We start from the raw sequence: 19,280 nt of genomic DNA on the forward strand, positions 1-19,280 counted from the left end.
AGAAAGGGAAAAGATGCAACTTTGTCCCAGCTGACATAGCAGCATAGAATAACAGAAAAGAGGTTGCATTTTATTGGTTATTACAATATTTTTTTTATATCCTTTTGTCCATGTTTGGTGTTTGATTCTAATCTTAGAGGCGGCCATTATATCCTGGTAAAACACCTACAGCCTGCAGTAATGCTTCTCTAAAAAAAAACATTGTCCGTTCTTCACAGAAACTCATTCATTTTCTACTGCTTTTCCTCACGAGAGGTTGCGGGTCGTGCTGGAGCCTATCCCAGATGTCTTTGGGCGAGAGGCGGGGTACACCCTGGACTGGTCGCCAGCCAATCACAGAGCACATATAGACAAACAACCATTCACACTCACATTCATACCTATGGACAATTTGGAGTCGCCGATTAACCTAGCATGTTTTTGGAATGTGGGAGGAAACCGGAGTAAAAACCGGAGAAAACCCACGCATGCACGGGGAGAACATGCAAACTCCACACAGAGAATTGAACCCTGGTCTCCTAGCTGTGAGGTCTGCACGCTAACCACTCAACCACCGTGCAGCCTTCTTCACAGAAACTGAGTCACCAAAATGTGGATGCTTTATCGGAGGACCGGATTACGCAGAATAGTTTGGTCGTACAATAACCGAAAACTGTTGAAAACTGAATAATACGGAAACCGAGGCCTACAAAAACCGGAGAGTTTTTTAACCAACGTTAACCCATGCGGCTCACGGTACAAAAGGTTTGCTCACCCCCGGCCTACACACTTAATAAAGTTAGGACTCAGTTAGAAACGATTCCAAATCCATCCCAATGAGAAATTGTTTTGAAAGCTAACCAGCCTTGAGGTTGATACACTGATAGCTGGATATTTCCTGTAGATATTTGGTATCTATATTAAGTCCATAGTACCATAAAGACAAAAGACCCCATCAGTCATGCTCAACAAAAGACTTTTTATGATGTCAAATAGTGAAAAGGTAATTGAGATGTTCTTCGGAGGGACTGGTCACACTTCTAATTAGCTTCACAGCTGCGCTGCTGCAGCGATAAATGACTCCCTTCAATTTTCTTTAATCAGATGCTTCGGCACAAAGGCTCTCTGATAAGGATTCTTGCATAGACGTTTGCGTGCGCACGGGGCGGTGTGCGATGTGCGGTACAGTGGCCGCTTATTAGCACTAATCTATAGGCTTCCTGAGGACATGAGATTGCAGCCTCATTGGAACATGTCTCCCTAAATAGACGGAAGAAGGACGGCCATATTTCCTCCCTCCCAAATCATTTTGGCCACTTTCATTCACATGCATCCTCAAATGTTTACACCAGTAGGAATCTCGCGAGGTTGCAATCTGTTGTTGTTTTTTTTTTTTTTTTTTTGGCCTCGAGCACAGCTCTCTTCCACTCCATCCGGGGAGTGATGAGCCCTGCTATCCAGATTGAGGTGAGACTGGGGTGGTCTCCTGCCTCCAGCATCATCCGCTTCGGTGGGCCACTTTTAGATGCGCTGAATAGACAATACTCTACCCACAGCAAGGGCGGTCATCATCATAGGCATGACATCATCACTATCTTCTTAGATCATGTGGGGGGTCACCTTGAGTTTCCTTGTAGAATGGATTAAAAGAGGATGCTAAGACAAAATGGAGCATTAAAATAGCGGCAATATCTCGGATTCTTCTTTGAAACACAAGCACTGCCTGAAGACCATCAGAGGAACTTTGAGCTAGCGAGCAAGTTAAGTAGGGGAGGGAGGTTGCTGGGGGGGGGGGGGGGGGGGGGTATTGACCGGCGGGGGTGGGATGCAATGAGGGCAGACCGGCTCTAAGTAAGTGAGATCCTAGGCGGGAGTTTCCAAGCCAGTGGACTCAACTTACAGCCTCCCCGATGGACCATGGTGACCCCAAGGGTGCAGGCGGGTTTCAGTGGTCTGCTCAATGACAGCTGGTGAAGGGTGGCGAAGCCTCATGCATAATGGAGGCCCGGCGGGCCGCATGGCAACCTGACGTGAAAGTATACTTCCCTCTCGGTGTCCATACGGAATGGGGCTTTCTGGAATATAAACGGCTGTTTTTCCGCTGTGCTATGCGGGGACTGCAGCAGGAGGGCGGACGTCTCCCCAATAAATTGTTGTTTGGAGCCGTCAGCATACCTCAAAGCACTGAATACTGATGAGTATGTTCATTGATGGCGAGTGTACACGGTGCAAATTAAGGCCATTGCAAGCACATTCAAACGTGACTTTTCAAGGAAGTCGGCTTGGCCACTTCAATGTCAAGCTTTGATTTCTGCTGCATGCAGTTGACTCACACAGAGAGATGGAATTTTAAGTAAACACTTCTAAAACTGTACAGTAGATGGGAATTAACTATGACCCGGCTTTTTGTTTTGTTTTTGCATTTATACAGAAAAAATACAGACACAAACAAATGGGGATGGGTACCGAAAGGGCCATCACAATGACACCAGGTAAACGGGAGTAACCAGAATGTCTCATCCGGGTTCCAAATAAATGCCGACCCCTCCGCCTGCAACAAGCGTCCAACTTTATTGGACGCTTTTTCAACTTTACTGGCAACCCTAACACCCAACAGTGCTCAATAAACTCACACACAATTCTACACTTCCTCTTTAGCCACCAAAGTGATGCATTCACAAACACTGGGATTCTCAACATAAACACCACAACAGAGCACGTCGCTAGAATGATCTATCACTGATCTACCATGATCTATTTTCTGTATGAAGTATCATTTCTTTGTGGAAAAACTGGAACATAACCAAAACAAAGGTCATTTATTGGACTCCTTGAGCAACACCATTACTCCTGCACTAATCCTCAGGCTGGAGCCTATCCCAGCTGACTTTGGAGGAAAACACCCTTGACTTGACTTGACTTGACCAGCCAATCGCAGCCAATCCTGACTCATCAAGCACATTTTTTTGCAGCAAAAGCGTGAATTACAGTACTTTGCCCAACACTGGAAGAAGCGTCAAGGAAAAAAAGCAGAAAGTTGGCACTTACTCAAACTCACTCGGGGGTGTTGCTGAAAAATCATATTTTTTTTTTTTGCACTTCAATCAAAAGAACAATTTCCTCTCAAATAGCTTCATGCAGACATTGCCCCGCAGACGAACGAGCAATAGAAGCGGTCATTCATGTAAAGGAAATGGCTCTATGCTATCAGGAAGCGGGAAAAAAAAACGTTTTCAATATTAATTCCCATTGAAATATATATAAGACCTGATCCAGCAAATTATATGTGGCCCGTTATGGAAGATTATCATTTACTTATTGATAAGTTTCATGTGCTTAGTTTTATGTATTGTACACTCAAGTGTGTACATTCCGTCCCCCTAAGGGGATTTCTTTTTCAAGTGCAAAGATTTGCATAAAAGCCATACGAGTGTCCGCCTCGGACTGGCGCAAACATTCTCAGAGCAATTCATTTGTCAGAAAGAAAATAAGAGCAAGCTTGTACGACGGCGGGAACTAATTTACTGGCTGTGAGCTTTACATTTGCACGACTGGGCTGTGAGTGAGTTGAGCAATCAACACAGCCACCACAAGCAATTCCGTTGTGTTGTGGACACACTGCAGTACATCACCTCAATCAGTCATGTCAGCCGTCTCACAAGCGACCCGGCAACCGCCACCCTCCTCTCTCCCCCCACCACCCCGACACAGCAGCCGGAAAGTGCTTACCTAGGAGAAAAAGACAAGAGAGGACATTAAATCAGTAAGCATAATATTCCAGCCGTGCTTTCAACAGATTAGCCAATCGCTCCTCTGTGCCGTGTACTGACGTGCAGTTTTAACCATCTATGCTTTAATTGAAATGGAGCAAAGGGAGATTAGCCGATATGTTATGCTGCTCAGCGTGCCATTTGAATGCACCGCAGCTAATGATAACATGAACAAGGAACATATCATGACTGCAGGAGAAGTCCGCCATGACTAACCTCTTGTCTTTTCCTAACTAATTCTGTTCAAAGGATCTTATGGATGAATGAAATGTGGTCTTTTCATGCATATTTGGGGGTTTTAATCAGCCTGTACACTTCCGTAGAGTGTTTTGTAGGAGAGTAGGAGTCAACAGCCAGCACTAAACTGGATAAAGTTAACAAGACAAAGAATACCCACTATTCACTGAATAGCTCCATACAATTGCAAGAATTTCCATTTTGCACTGCATGTCTCTGGAAGAATAACATCTTTTTATACTTTGTTTTGTCTACGACTAAAAGTGCATCAAAGAAAAGGAAAGCAATCACCATGAAAGTGAAAATCATAAGAAAAGCATAAAAACGGTCGAGGAGGGAGATACGTCAGGAATATTGGCCGCTCTTGGTCCCGACAGCACGACTATCGGACCATCATGAAGGTAAAGATTCCTAATGACTACTAAAGGTGTCATGGATCCTGTCCACTGTTACAAGGAGATCTGACAGGAGAAGAGACTGGCCTGGGACATGGAACATTGGGACAATGGGACATGGAATTGTCCTTCATTTCATGTGTTCTGTGTACAATGAGGGGGGACTTTATATCGGAGTTTATATAGGTATACTTGAAGTATAATTTAGGCATGAGTTCCTATTTGAAAGCACATTAAAACTCGAGTGACATCTGCTCGAAGAACAGACGTGTTAACCCATGGACCACCTGTATTCACTTGACAGCTTGCCATTTTTTGTAGCATTCATGCTGCGCCAAACCCAAAGAGAGGTAGGAAAAGCGGGAGTGATGCAGTTGGTGAGGATGGCGTGTCTTTTAAGAAGCTGCACTGAGTCCACAGCCCAGTGTGAAGTGTTGTTCTCTCATTTTCAAACGACAAGGATGTCCTCCAGTGCAGGATGTTACATCACACAGCTTGATTCTTCACACCCTCTTGTCTGTTTCTCTGCCTATTTGTAGCCATTTAAGTGCGGGGACCAAACCACAAGGCCCCAGCGCCAGCCAAGCGACCAGACAAACACGGCTAATCAACAACAGAAGGAAGGATGCTCCATGACTACTGAGAGGGAATAATCTGAGATGCGGAGAACTTCACTGAAAGGGATCTCAATCAATCATCTGCTTTGACGCACAATGGAAGGAAATTAACAAGTGGCTATTATGTCGAAGGCTGCACCAGACGGAAATAAGACAAGGTAAAACTCTCGTATGCAAAAGTGCAAAACTAAGCTTATGTTTAGACTTTTTCTAAAACACTTTTTTCCCAACTTGGGGTTCAAAAAATATCCCCCACTCACCCTACATTCATCCATCCATCCATACACCCATCCATACACCCATCCATACACCCACCCAATCCACCCGTCCACCCACCCGTCCATCCACTCATCTACCCTCCCATCCACCCATTCACCCATCCACCCATCCACCCATGCATCCATCGATCCACCCATCCATCCGCCCATCCACCCATCCATCTGCCCATTCACCCATCCGCCCATCCATCCATACATCCGCCCATCCATACACCCACCAAATCCACCCGTCCGCCCACCCGTCCATCCACTCATCTACCCTCCCATCCACCCATTCACCCATCCACCCATCCGCCCATCCACCCATCCGCCCATCCACCGATCCACCCATCCATCCGCCCATCCACCATCCATCCGCCCATCCGCCCATCCGCCCATCCATCCGCCCATCCATCCATCCGCCCATCCATCTATCCATCCGCCCATCCATCCACCCATCCACCCATACGCCCATCCATCCATCCACCCATCCATCCGCCCATCCATCCATCCATCCAACCACCCACTCAATCTGCCCGTCCGCCCACCCGTCCGCCCATCCATCCGCCCATCTACCCTCCCATCCACCCAGCATCCAGCATCTCAAGGTCCAGGTCCATGGGTCTTTTTTAGCAATTGCTAGAAAATGCATTGTTTACTATTAATTGGCCATTTTCAAACACAGAACAGCATGACTTATTAATCAATACATTTTTGAAAGAACATGATCAAGTTAGGATGGAATTTACTAAGTGGAATTAACGTCAATGTGGAGTTAGTGGCTGTTTCGGACATTCCTCATTAAAACCCTCCTGGTTCCTGGCTTGTGAGCTCTTGGACTCTGACCTACAGGTATCTTAGGTAGCAGGGCCTTTTTCTTGTCTCCATGTTTTCAATTGGCTGAGATGTGACAGGCAGCAGGGCAGGACGGAGACGGCCTCACATGGACAGGACAACTCACACAAAGCCTGGGAGGGGCGAGACCGAAGCACCACCGTCTAGACGGGTACTGATAATCAATCAGAATGCATCGGCCTATCAACAACAACAAGGAGGAGGGGGAGGAGTTCAAGGTTGTCCACCTGAGTGGGTCTGGCGAGTGCTCATTCAGTGAGACTACAATCTATTTTCCGCACGTCCTGAACAGACGGAAGGTCTCCAAAGGGAGTTAAGTTGGTGCATTGTGTTTACCAGGAAATAAGAGCGATAGCCGTAAGATCACTGAGCATGACAAGCCAAGGTCACAACTTGGAGAAAGACAAGCTAGCATGGTATAACGTGATGCATAATTACAGCATATTAATTCTACCAGGAATACAAACATCAAAATATGACGCTCATTTCTTCTTTTCTCCCTCCGGCCTTACAGCTCATTTATACACGACCGTAACTTGACCGAATTGGGAACATTCCCGTTGCATTGCTGCAAACACACTTTGCCAGCAGACGCCATAGCTGGTTAAATACTACCCGAGAAGAACTGGACTGCATTACTTCGTCCCTGATCAGAATTTATGCTGATTCATGTCCCATCAATACCACAGGCTTTAATTGCCATGATCCGCACACTGCTTCACTATATATATATATATATATATTTGTGTGTGTTAAATCTGGGACAGAAAGGCTCCTCGCTGCATATCATAAGCATACATTAACAGATTCAAGCAAGGGAGGAGGTGCTGAGTTATTGTCATATGAAGGCACCATAAAGACACGTTTGCCTGTTAACACTTTCATTGAATAACTTAGTTGCCACAATAACCAAAACAAAAAAGTTTGACAGCTAGTTGCGTCTGCTGCTGCACATTTAAGAATTTAAGAAAAGAGATGTAATTTTACAAGAACCACGTAATATTATGAGGAATAATTACATAATTTTAATAGCATAAAGTTTAAATATTAAAGAAAATTGACTTTCTAAAGTGTAATATTATGACAAGTCAACAAACGAACATATGTACAATATTGCAATTTTAGGAAATTGCTTGTTGAAAAAGTCAGAATGTTACAAAATTAAATTGAAAATATTATAGGAATAAAGTCCAAAAAACAACAGCAGCAATAGAAAAAACAACAGTAGTTTTATGAAATTAAATTCAAAATGTTAAGAGATGGCAAAGTGCCAATTTTATGAAAATAAACTAGAAATATTATAAGAAACATACAAAACAAAATTACATTAAAATTTTGGAAAAAAAAGGTTGAGAAAAATGTATGATATGATGGGAATAAAGTCAAAATATTATTGTAATAAAATCATCATTACGAGAGAAAAAAAGGAACCCATTAAAAAAGTTGGATGGTCTGGTTGCGTGTGTGAGTGACCAGAAGAAAAGCTGTGCCTGGCATAGAGAGATTTGTATAAATCTATAAGCTTCAAATATGCGACTCTTCTTATTTAAACTTTTCTAAAGGGAAAAAAATCCTGTCTTATGTTTGGGTCAATATGGCACACTCAGTTCTGAACCCGTGACTTTGCACTTTGCTTGTGGTTGTCAATCCACACCACACACACACACACACAATTTGTGTGCGTGTCAAATAGACTTGAGAAGAAAACAACTACGCAAAGGTGAATAATTTCACGAGAGAGAGACAAGGGCATGGAAACAATCGAGAGCGGAGCAAACAACGAGATGGCAGGCACCTTGTTTTGGGAGTGCGCTGCATTTTTAAGCAACCACAGCAGCTTTATTCAACTAAAAGGGCTCCTCTGGAAATAGCTGCGGTGGTTGGCCCGTGGATTATATCAAGTGTCATCTGGGACAGGTCACGTCTGAGCAGAAAGACGGGGGCCACAATCTGTGCGTCTCCGTGTCAACAGTATTAGTAAAAATAGGAATAGGATTTACTAGCGGAAATGCTTTATATGCACGCTAGGCCCGTAGTTGGCTATGCATCTTTGCTAAGAAACACTTTAAATAACAGGGACTCAATTAATTGATTGTTAAGACGTGTGGGGTTGATTGGAAAGCTAAAGAGGCAAAATGGAGTCCGGTCCTTTGGTCCGGTTCCAACTAAAAGAGGACCAATGTGATATCAGTGAGTGTTTGGACTGGAAACGCACCGTTGGGGCGTTCAAACAGGGCTTTAATGGTGGGTTGGGAACAGCCCATACGACTGTTTACATCACTGTACCTTCACACTGGCCTCCACCATACCCAATGGCTGGAGGGTTGACATGATGGACGCCGTATGATGCCGCTCACTGGACTAACAATGCTGGCCTTTTTTGGGCCTTTATGGAGACCTCCAATCCACAATCAACGTATATTTGGTCCATTTCTGCACAGACACCAACCCAGAATTACAACTTCTGTGTAGCCTACATGCTAACCACTCATCCACTATGCAGCCGTACTATTTTACATTGTTCTGGTTTGTCATGTTTATTGCTTTTCATATGATGTGCTCTCATTATTTTGCCATATAATTAATGACAAAATAGTCATGAAAAATGTTGTCAATGACAGCAATTATCGAGAATAATTTGTAGGACAATTATCGGCAGAACAATTTGTTATCGCGACAGGCCCCCTCGTAATGAAATGATGTTTGTGTGGGATTAAAAACAGGGTGTCTTTGTTCCAAGTGAAAGGTCTTGTGAGTGTGTTATCAGCACCTACACATTGTAGTACCCATACAGTGGAAAATATTCCATTCCTAATGCAAACAAACCAAAATACAGCCTATCCATCCATTTTCAGTTGAAATCAGGTGTTGTGGTACGACAATGTCGGACACGTCAATCATCACATCTACAATTCCATGAAAGGAAGAGTGGTGGCCGAACTCGGGCGACACAAAGAGATATTGTTCTTGGCAGCAGCATTCTATTCATTCATCATTGACGTAAAGGTAATAAGACTTCAGAGCTGTACTAATGACCAACGACAGGCTCTCTGTAAAATAGATGAAAGGTGTGCCATTATGGGGCGGACTCATGAGAGGAGAGGCCATGCGGCTAATGACTCATTAGAGACATCCATAGCCAGACAGGCTGGGAGCCAAAAGGCCAGGAGTCCTTTTTAAAGACTCAATACCCCGGCTGACACTAATTGTAGCCGTCAGGATAGCATGGATTTTCATTGCACATTGTCTGCTCCCGTGACACGTCTTGGCGTCAACCTTACCCGCACAAGCGGCGGCGCCCGGGCTTGCTCGCCAAGTGTTGTTCATTCCAAAGAGTTGATGCACAACAGCTTGACCGTCATATTCGCCATAAAACCGGCAAGTGATTGGCGCGGCCGTCACTTGCCGGAATACCAAACAGCGTGAGATTGTGCCGAAGAACCGACACGGGAGTCATTTTCACTATTCCCGTCTCATCATTTGACTCATAGAGCACCCGCCGTGTTGTCAGTTGACGCGTCTCTCATTTGGACAGGAGCGATGGAGGGATGCTTTACGGTCTCGCCACCCCCCCCCCCCCCCCCCCGCACCCCCTCGTCACTGCTCTTAATGTGATCCGCTTTCAACCCAGCCAGAGAAAATGAGAAAAGATACTTTTTCCCACCTTTCTAATGGCACTCAACATGGCACACGTGGGGATTCGACAAAAGAAGCAAAACACACGCTGAAATATGAGAGGTGGAAACCGACCAATCACGGCTACAGCAAAAAGTGTGAGCTACTTGATGCTCGATTTTGAAGGTAAGATCGGTGGCACGTTTCACTTCAAACAGGAAATGACTGGCAGCGACTCTCCCCTGGTTGTGCACCAAAGAGCGGGATGATGCCTTTTATAAACACGCCAGACACCGTTTCAAGTCTGGCTTCGTCTACTGGAAATAGCCAGATCCATTGATGGCTGCGTCTGCACTACTGATCCTTTAATAAACACGTGCTGACTATCAAATGCAAGAAACTATCCTGACTAGGAAAGAAATTCAATTAATGTCACCAAAGAGATATTCGGTGCTCTGTGAGGTCGACTTGAGCACAATTCCCGTGTGTGAAAAACTTCTCCATGCGGTTCCCATAGCGTTCCTTTATCGGTTTAGCATGGCCCAAAAACAAAAACAAAACAGTACAGTTTGGACTCTCGGCGCACCAATCAAATTTCACTAAAGAAATCCAATTAATCCGCCCCAGAAAGCCAAAGATGCTAACACAAACACATTTTTATAGTTTTACAACGATTTAGTTTTACATGCAGAAAACAATTGAAAATGCTGAGAGAAAGAGCTGAATAAAAATGTGACGTTACTTTGTCATCGAAGACGTGATTATTGATCTGACTGTTAAAAGACAGTGGCAGCAAGATCAACCACCACCACGACCACCTTCCTGTTTTGCCATGAGTTACTTCTTAGTAACTTAGTAATAGTGTTTCTCGCATCAATAAACCAAAATGGCGCCAAAGAAGGTGAGAAACACGACTGAATTCAATAAATAGTTGTGGTAGCGACTGGTCTTGCTGCCAGATCGTGTCTTTGGGAACTGTATGGCTTCAATCAAGCAGTGAAGATATCTATGCTTTTTATTCATCGTTGAATTGTTTTACGCATGTAAAAAATGTTTTGTCTCAACATTTTAACACTACACCAGAAAAGTACTGCATTTTCTGGACTATAAGTGGCTCCGCAGTAAAAGTCGCACAAAGCCAAAAATACATAAGTACGTAGGTAGAAAAAAACATATATAAGTCGCATTGGAGTATAAGTCGCATTTTTTGTGGGTAATTTATTTTACAAACTACTTGACCAAAACAGACATTACGTCCTCTTGGAAGGCAAGTTCTAACAATAAAAGAATAGAAAAACTTTTTCCATTTATAAGTCGCTCTGGAGTATAAGTCGCAGGAACAGCCAACCTATGAAAAAAAGTGTGGAAAATACGGTAGTTCTTTGGTGGTTGCCCTGACAGGCAAAGGCAAAGATGGGATGATGGTTTCCCCCTGAAACCTGTGTTAGCTAAGGACGCTTTCCATTATACTTCTATTATAACACACCTACGTACCTATAATAATAATAAAGCTGCACATTTATAGCGACACACCAGCATGAGTGTTATTTCTGTCTTAAATGCCTTATTTTCAGTCATGATTGGGCAATACAATTGTAAAATGGCCCTGTGGTCTCCAAGTAACTTAACATGCATGTTTTTGGAACGTTGGAAAACTCACGTACGGGGAGAAAATGCACAGAAGGGAAGAAAAGATTTTAACCCAACTTTTCCCCATCTCCTGCTGTGTGGCCAACATGCTAACCATTGGGCCACCGTGCGGCACTGACATAGGACCGATCTGGTCTGATCTTGCAAAATGAGCAGGGTCGACGCGGGTTCGTATTTGGCTTCTTTGACTCACTCATCTACAAATAAAAATAGCTTTCACCCTTAAACGTAGACTATTTAATTCCAGTTGAGTGTCTGAATAGCGGAAGTCATAAGACATCACGGTCATGTTTGGCCCACCTAAATGCCACACACCCGCAAAGTGAGAAACGAGGATGTTTTATGTCTATTAATCTGGCTGTGTTGGCTTTTAAAGGCTTCCGACAGCTAAATAAAACCACGCCACCTCAGTGAGGGCAAATAAATCCATACCTACGGCCTTTAAAAGGCCACAGGACCAACAAACCTTTTAAAGACTAGAATAAAAGGCTAAAAAGAAGAATGCAGAGACAAAAAGGTCAGACGGAAATTGACTTCTTTAACAATACTTTACCTAACTCCCGGAGACGGGAAAGAAAGCGAGCACTCACGCCACGCTTTGACTTTTTAACCACATGCTCCCACCGCATCAAGATGCAAGTGGAAGGGAAAGAGAGATTTAGGATATTCTCCCACCTCACTGACTAAACATTCCAACGACACTTGGGGGTAATGTTGACAATTTTCATAAATATTTCAAGGCAATGATAGCAAGGGCACGGCTAGACCCGCCTCATGTCTGCTATTACCAGGTTAATCTAAGCTCCCCCGGAGAATTTCTAGATTTAATTTAAGCATTTGGGGATGATGCTTGGCACTGACAAGGGCCATCCATCTTCTCTTAACAGTCCTAATCTTTATAGAGGCTCCAGACTTCAGGTAGTGCATGTGATGGATAGCACCTCTGGCTGAGGACAGTCCATTAGCAAGGAGAGGGGGAGGGAAAAAAAAAACACAAATCCAAAAGCTCCGCTTACACTATCGCAAGTGCAATTCAGATGCTCTGGCAGCTTCGTATAGCACTTTAGCAAGGAAAAAACTTCTTCTGAATCAGATGTCCGGTGTGGTTAGGAGAAAAACTCCACAGGTTCATTGAACCTGCTCTCAGGGATGCCAAAACATCCAAAACATCCAAAACATGCTCCATGCCCTGGAAGAACCAAATGGAAACAAGAGGGAAAAGCATGAGGTGTGTTCAAGACAGAGGTCAGCTTCTGTCTTTTCCCATAGAAAATGAATAGAAATAATGCAAATAGAAATATTCTTCTCTGGGGTCAAATGCTGTTGTTGTGCTGCCCTTAGGGCAATTTTCTGAATAAATAAGTTAATGGGTTTAAATAAACAATGCTAAAATATATATTTTGCTAAAAGTGATTAGAAGTTGTTTAAATAAGTAATTCATGGTCTAAATAAATTTATATTTTAAAGAAATTATCGCTAAAATGCACTTCCGGTTTTCGCAGATGCACTTCCGGTTTTCGAAGATGCACTTCCGGTTCTTTTTCGGGTGTCGCCAGGGAAAAGATCGCCAGCTAGAGATTGCCATCCGCGTTGAATAATCACGCAAGAATGCCGTAGGTTTGACTATATTATAGTTTATTTAGATATAGATGAGTATTTTGACAATGTGATTGAATAAGCCGGAAGAATTTGATTGTGGAGCAGCCGCTCAATGTGTTGACATGCACTTTTTCTGTTTTCAGTTTTCACCACACATACGTATGTATATATAAAGGAAGGCAATTAAACGCTACAGTTGAACTCCAGGGTCTTCATTTGTGGTTTAGCTCGGTGTCACCACGGTCCCTGTGGAAAATACTACAGTCGTCATACAACCTTGATCGCATCTCCAGGTGATCTGTGAGGGATATTTCACAGGTGAAAACATGCTTTGGTCAAACCACCCGCCAAGAATTGCAGCACATTTCAGCCTAACGGATACACTGACAAAAGACATGTTTTCTATAGAAAATAACATAGATCCAATTCATCTGTTCCACTTCCTTTCTTCTGCCAGGACGTGATTCTTGATGCAACAACGTGGCAGCGAGCCCCGAATGGAAGCCCCCCTCCTGTTGTGGCATGAGTTATTTCTTAAATTCAAGGTGTTCCTCACCTCAGTAACCCAAAATTGAGCCATGAGAAGTTGCAAGCACCAGCATTTTGATAACAAAGGTGACAAATTAATTTCAATAAACAGGAAGGTGGCGTTGTGCGGCGTCTCCCTGCCACGGCGTGTCTTTGGGAACAGTTACGTCAGCAAGGAAGGTAAAAGTATGCATTTATCTATTTCACACATCGGCTAAATGTATAGTATAATGTATACTATACTACAATGTATAATAGTAAAAAAAAACGACTTGTCATGTAATTTGTCCTGACACCAAAATGTGTGCAACTAAAAAGCCCCCAAAAAAGCAAAATAATGAGCAAACACAAACTGAAGACTGCGATGGCACAACAGTTTGGGGTCTAGATTTCAGAGGTGTTTTATTGCAGCGCAGTTGAAAGCTGAAGCGTGACCCTGGGAAAACTGAAAACAACAACGAGATGCAAGAGTTGGATACGAAATGTGTTGATTGGCATAATGCCAAAACATGTCCGTCTTACGTTGTCATTTCAGAGGGGTGTGGAGGTGGGCTGAACACGGTCTGACTACAGGAAGCAACCTTGAATGATTAGGAAAGATACTGTACATAGCACCTGCATGTAAAAAATGGAATCTCCGGCATTAAAGCATCCTCAAGCTTGAATATATTGCTGATGCTAATTTGTTTATCCAGGAAATCTCCGTGACCTTGTACTGAACGGTGTTATGGGGACAGCGTTACATAAATACAAAACTTTTGCTTGTTAATCAGCCAAAGTGAAAAAGATCCGCTTTTGCTCCCACCATGATGTCCAATTAAGAGCTGTTTTTTGCTACAGGTGCCTGCTGCTGCAGCCACCACTTTTATCTGCGCAGACAGCAGGACGCCGGTTCAAAACAAAAACACGGATCATGGACAAAGCACCCCGGGAGACGGCCTTTAAGAAAAAAAAAGTTACATTTTGCAAAGAGATGCTTGCTTAATCATTGTGGGCAAATACTTTTGAAAAAAAAAGGGAGAGAGACATTCAATTTGGCATTATAGCGAGCGTCAATGCATTTCTGCAGAGTAAATAAAGGGAAGATTAGAAGGCAGTAATCTAGACACAAATCATCTCAGCCCTTCCTGTCATATCGCAACACAGCATGCTCGCCTTCCTTGGCTTTAATGAAGTTATTCTGCAACTGCTGACAACAAAATAAATAAACACATCGGGGAGGGGGATGATATAGACAAGAGTGGAAAGCGTGGTCTGCCACTGCAGCGAACCGAAGTCTCTAAACTCATCCCTCTTTTATCGTGGTCAACAGGTAAATGTAGTATTTCATATTTATAGGTCAAATATTTTCACATTTACAGCAAATAAAACCTCTTTACAACCTTCTAAATATAGTTATTAGAGCCCTGTAGGCATGACATAACAACGCTATAGTCACCTTGACACCTTATCCTATTACCCAATATAGTAGACATAATTGAAGAACTTGTGCCATAATATGTTCCATATGTGTGGAAGACAGGAAGTGAGGTCAAGGGTTCAGAGTTGAGTTATCGCCGGGAATGGATCACTGCCACAACAGAAGCCATTGTTTTTATTATTATTATTATTCACCAAATACAATAACTTCTGCCTGAGCTTGTTTCCTAAACAGACGAGCAGAGTTTACAGCCACGCCCAAATAAGGAAGCCCGCTCCTCTGTGACATCACAAAGGAGCACTTTTACCACGCCTTTTGAAACCGAGCGTTTTGAGCCATCCCAAACTTCCTTCAGGACTGACTTCTGAATACGCAAACCTCATTGTCTGAAACTTTGGCATGGTTGAACACCAGAATACAACATTCCAACTGCGTTTATAGGTCAGAAGCACCATAGGTCCTCTTTAATTCATGGGACATTTTTGATGATATTTTTATTTATGTAATAGCCCAATATACTGGTGATAAAATAGCTAATATACAAAATGTTTGATATTTACTTAAAAATCCCATGTTGATGACGTTATTTTTATGTATGTAATGCCATATAATTTGTGATGCTGCGACACATTGAAGAGCATCTGGGAAAACGCTCCTGAATGCAACCTGAAGAAAAGGAATTTGGCAACAAAAAGGTGATGGTCGGGATGAATTCTTGAACCGCACCCAATTATTTATCCAATCTTGGCGAAAAGCACTTGGATGTGTTTCACGTTGTTAGGTGTAAAGCTGGGAAAGTAATGGTGAGAGTTGAAAAACGCAGTCACTCAGTCTCAATTTGGACACGGAGGAGGCAAGGCGCTTTCAAGCCCGCAGGCCTGTTTCGGAGCACGGGCAATGGACGAGCCGGCCAGAGGCTCCCTGCAGACGGCTGGAGTGAGACAGAAGGACTGTGATGGATAGCTGAACTTTGTGTTTGACCCAAAGGGAAAGCGACACACAATGTAAACTGAGTGCAGGCCCGGCTGAAGTGGAATTCATAAAGAGAGATTAAAGTTCACTTATCATCTTGAAGGGCTGTGGGCCTTTACTTTCATTTCTCTTTTTTTCATTTACCGCTGACTGGTCTCTTTGCAGAGACACACCGGTGCTAAGTCGGAAAGTACTGCCGAGTCATTCTATGTGTGAACACAACTTTGTGTTTAAATTTAGCACGGGTTCATACTTGGCCGTGTCGGTTTTCCAATGCCATGTTTTTTTTCCAAATTTTTGTAAACTGTCTCAGTAGCTGCTGTTATTTTGCCTTTCGGTACACTGAATCTTGAGGTATGTTGAGGTACTGTACTAATAAACATGTTGCCAAATCAGCAAGGAGTTTCATCCTAGCAAAGAAAGGAAGCTAACGTTGCCAAAGTTCAAGACCGAGGGCCACCTTGATATTTTGGAGATATGCAAAGAAGTTATTTTGAGGAAAAACTGTTTTGTGAAATAAATGCAAAAGCCTATTATTACTTCAAACTGGGCTCTTAGCTTTTTCCTACTGCTGGTTTGCCCAGTGGAGGTTGCTGAACAGTTGTAGTTAGTGTGGATTCTCTCCTGCCGCTCCTCCCTCTCCGTTTCTCGCTGTCTTTGCCAACAAGTCTTCCATAAAGTCATGTCAAAAGTTTGTTTACTTTATTTTATTTTTATTTCGTACATTTCAGTTTCTGTCAGACCTTGTTGGAACAAATTTAAAGGTACGACTGCATAGGCAATTTTACAAAAACTGCTTGTTTATGATTATTATTATTCATTCATTCATTCATCGTCTACCGTTTTTCCTCACAAGGGTCACAGGGGGTGCTGGAGCCTATCCCAGCTGTCTTTGGGCGAGAGGCGGGGTACACCCTGGACTGGTCGCCAGCCAATCACAGGGCACATATAGACAAACAACCATTCACACACATTCATACCTATGGACAATTTGGAATCGCCAATTAACCTAGCATGTTTTTGGAATGTGGGAGGAAACCGGAGTACCCGGAGAAAACCCACGCATGCACGGGGAGAACATGCAAACTCCACACAGAGATGGCCGAGGGTGGAATTGAACCCTGGTCTCCTAGCTGTGAGGTCTGCACGCTAACCAATCGACCGCCATGCTGATTATTATTAATATTATTAATATTATTAATATTATTAATATTATTAATATTATTAATATTATTAATATTATTAATATTATTAATATTATTAATATTATTAATGTTATTAATATTATTAATATTATTAATATTATTAATATTCCACTATAGAGGTGGGTCCAGACTTGGTTCCAGTGTGGCACCAGTTGAGAACCCGTTTGTATTTTCAATAACATTTGTCTCTGATTTCTTTGTACAATATAACAAATCAGTACATTTGCCTTGGACTGTACCATTACACAAAATGGAGTGCACCAACAGAGCACCGCCCATGCATCTTTTTTCTTGAGTGCGACTGCTAATGCCACCAATCAAAACTAAGTTCCTTCCATGCCTCATTTATAATTATTTCCCATTGTTATTAATTGGATTTATGTTATTTCTTACGGCAAAAACTGCCTCAGTTTTCATACATTTCATTTTTGGTTGCACCTTTTGGAGCAAACGAATGCCATAAAGCGAGGTTCCGCTCTATGTGAATAATAAGGCACTCTATGGTTATTCTGTCATGCTAAGTATATATTTTTCATGCTAAGTATTTTTTGTGGGTGCTACTTTATGCTCCACTTGGGTTCCCATCCATCCTCTAGCATCAAACACACACACGCACACACACCTTGTAGCCACAGTTTTAATGGATGCACTCACCGTTCAAAGCATCATTCCGAATAAAGATATATTAGATGGCAATAAGTGGCTCATGTGCTTCCAAATGGTACATTTCAGGTGCACGGAAAGCAAATAAGAGCAAAGAAGTGTTTCAAGAGATTGACAATGAGTGGGGGACTTTAGCCAGATTAGATTTTCAAATAAGATTTCAGATTTCCTCGCGGGAGGAGAAACCTTGGCCGGCTCCCGGCTCCTATTGTGCTCTCTGCCTTTTTATTTAGCTGCTCTTTAACACAGAAATAATCTGCTTCAAATGACACCCAACTGTTGATAGCAGAGAGGCGTATTGTCCTCCTTTCATGTGCCTGATAAAAGACACAGAGAGCTACTGTTCCGGGCGGGGGCATAGAGACTAGAGTACCATTACACTTCCTCATCTCCATAAAGCCTCCATTCATCCATTTACCTCTCAGGACCGCTGGATCCATCCAGCCTCCAGCAGGACGAGGCTGTGGAGTGCGGAAAGCTGCTTCATTTCGACTCGCCCGCGCCGTGGCACCCGTGCGGGCTGATGTGCCGAGTCGTGGCAGTCGGCAGATTGGCTTTGTTGTCGGCAACAAGGGGCCCCTGCTTTCGCCGAACTCGTTGGCGTGAGAGAATTGGAGCTGGCGGTAGCTTTACCTCCTCGCTTTGAAATCCAAAAGCTATCACCATCTTTCTGACTTGCTCCAGAAGTTGGTGCCAGCAGCAGATCCGGGGAGGGATTTTATTTGCCTTTTTCTGCTCCAACAGTATACTGAATTTAGCGGCCTTATCTCTGCTGCACTCATGTAGAAAGTGGACAGGCTGCCGGTTATCGCTACTGAATATTAATGTTACTTAATTATCCTGCAGGGGCGATATCAGCCCTAACATCACTGATGGGAACGCTAGGCTTGTTGGAGCGTTCTGTGGAGCATTTTAACTGCTCAGCCTTCACAGGTGGGGTGGGGGGGGGGGGGGGGGGGGGTGTTTCAGCTCTGGTTTGACCAAGTAGTCCACTTCAGGTGGGTACAGTGGAAGTGTTTGCATTGCTACTGCAGCAAGGGCTCATGGGTAACAGAAGGTCACAGGCTCAAATGGAGATTGGGCTGGTTGTTACAAAAAGAGAGTGGGATCTAAAATGAGTACGCCATCCCAGAATACCAATAAGCGTCATATGGAGTGATGTCCAATAATGATGTGCTGATAAGTATATCAGCGTGCGCCACAATCAGTACTGTACATAGTCATTTCTTATGTATTTCTATGTCTTATATTGCAGTGTCATTGTGAAATCCATCCATTGGCATCACGGAAGAAGAATCAGAATGTCTCCATTCATGACGCTGGATGTGTTGGTCTGGACAATATCTGTTTATCGACTATCAATAAAAAGCCGATATCAACATCTTTATTTTAAAAAGTTCATAAGGACACCAACAGACCCCACATCTGATCCTTGCATCCTTTTGTTGGCGCACCAACCAGGTGATGGCACCTAAACCGTACCTTAAATGGTTTACCTCAACATATGATATTCAATAA

At 43.2% G+C, this 19,280-nt stretch overlaps 1 protein-coding gene and 1 long non-coding RNA gene across 4 annotated transcripts in view; one reads left to right on the plus strand and one right to left on the minus strand.

Moving 5' to 3' along the window:
- The window catches only part of cadm1b (cell adhesion molecule 1b), a 164,104-nt gene that overhangs the window by 105,920 nt on the left and 38,904 nt on the right, over window positions 1-19,280 (minus strand). The gene's annotated exons all lie outside the window — the stretch shown is intronic.
- On the plus strand, window positions 12,904-14,677 carry LOC131134757 (uncharacterized). The gene is made up of 5 exons (XR_009131468.1): window positions 12,904-12,988; window positions 13,118-13,292; window positions 13,432-13,519; window positions 13,615-13,682; window positions 14,038-14,677. It is a non-coding gene; the product is annotated as an uncharacterized LOC131134757 (long non-coding RNA).

This window comes from Doryrhamphus excisus, chromosome 8 (assembly GCF_030265055.1).
Source record: "Doryrhamphus excisus isolate RoL2022-K1 chromosome 8, RoL_Dexc_1.0, whole genome shotgun sequence".
NCBI classification, from domain to species: Eukaryota; Metazoa; Chordata; class Actinopteri; order Syngnathiformes; family Syngnathidae; genus Doryrhamphus; species Doryrhamphus excisus.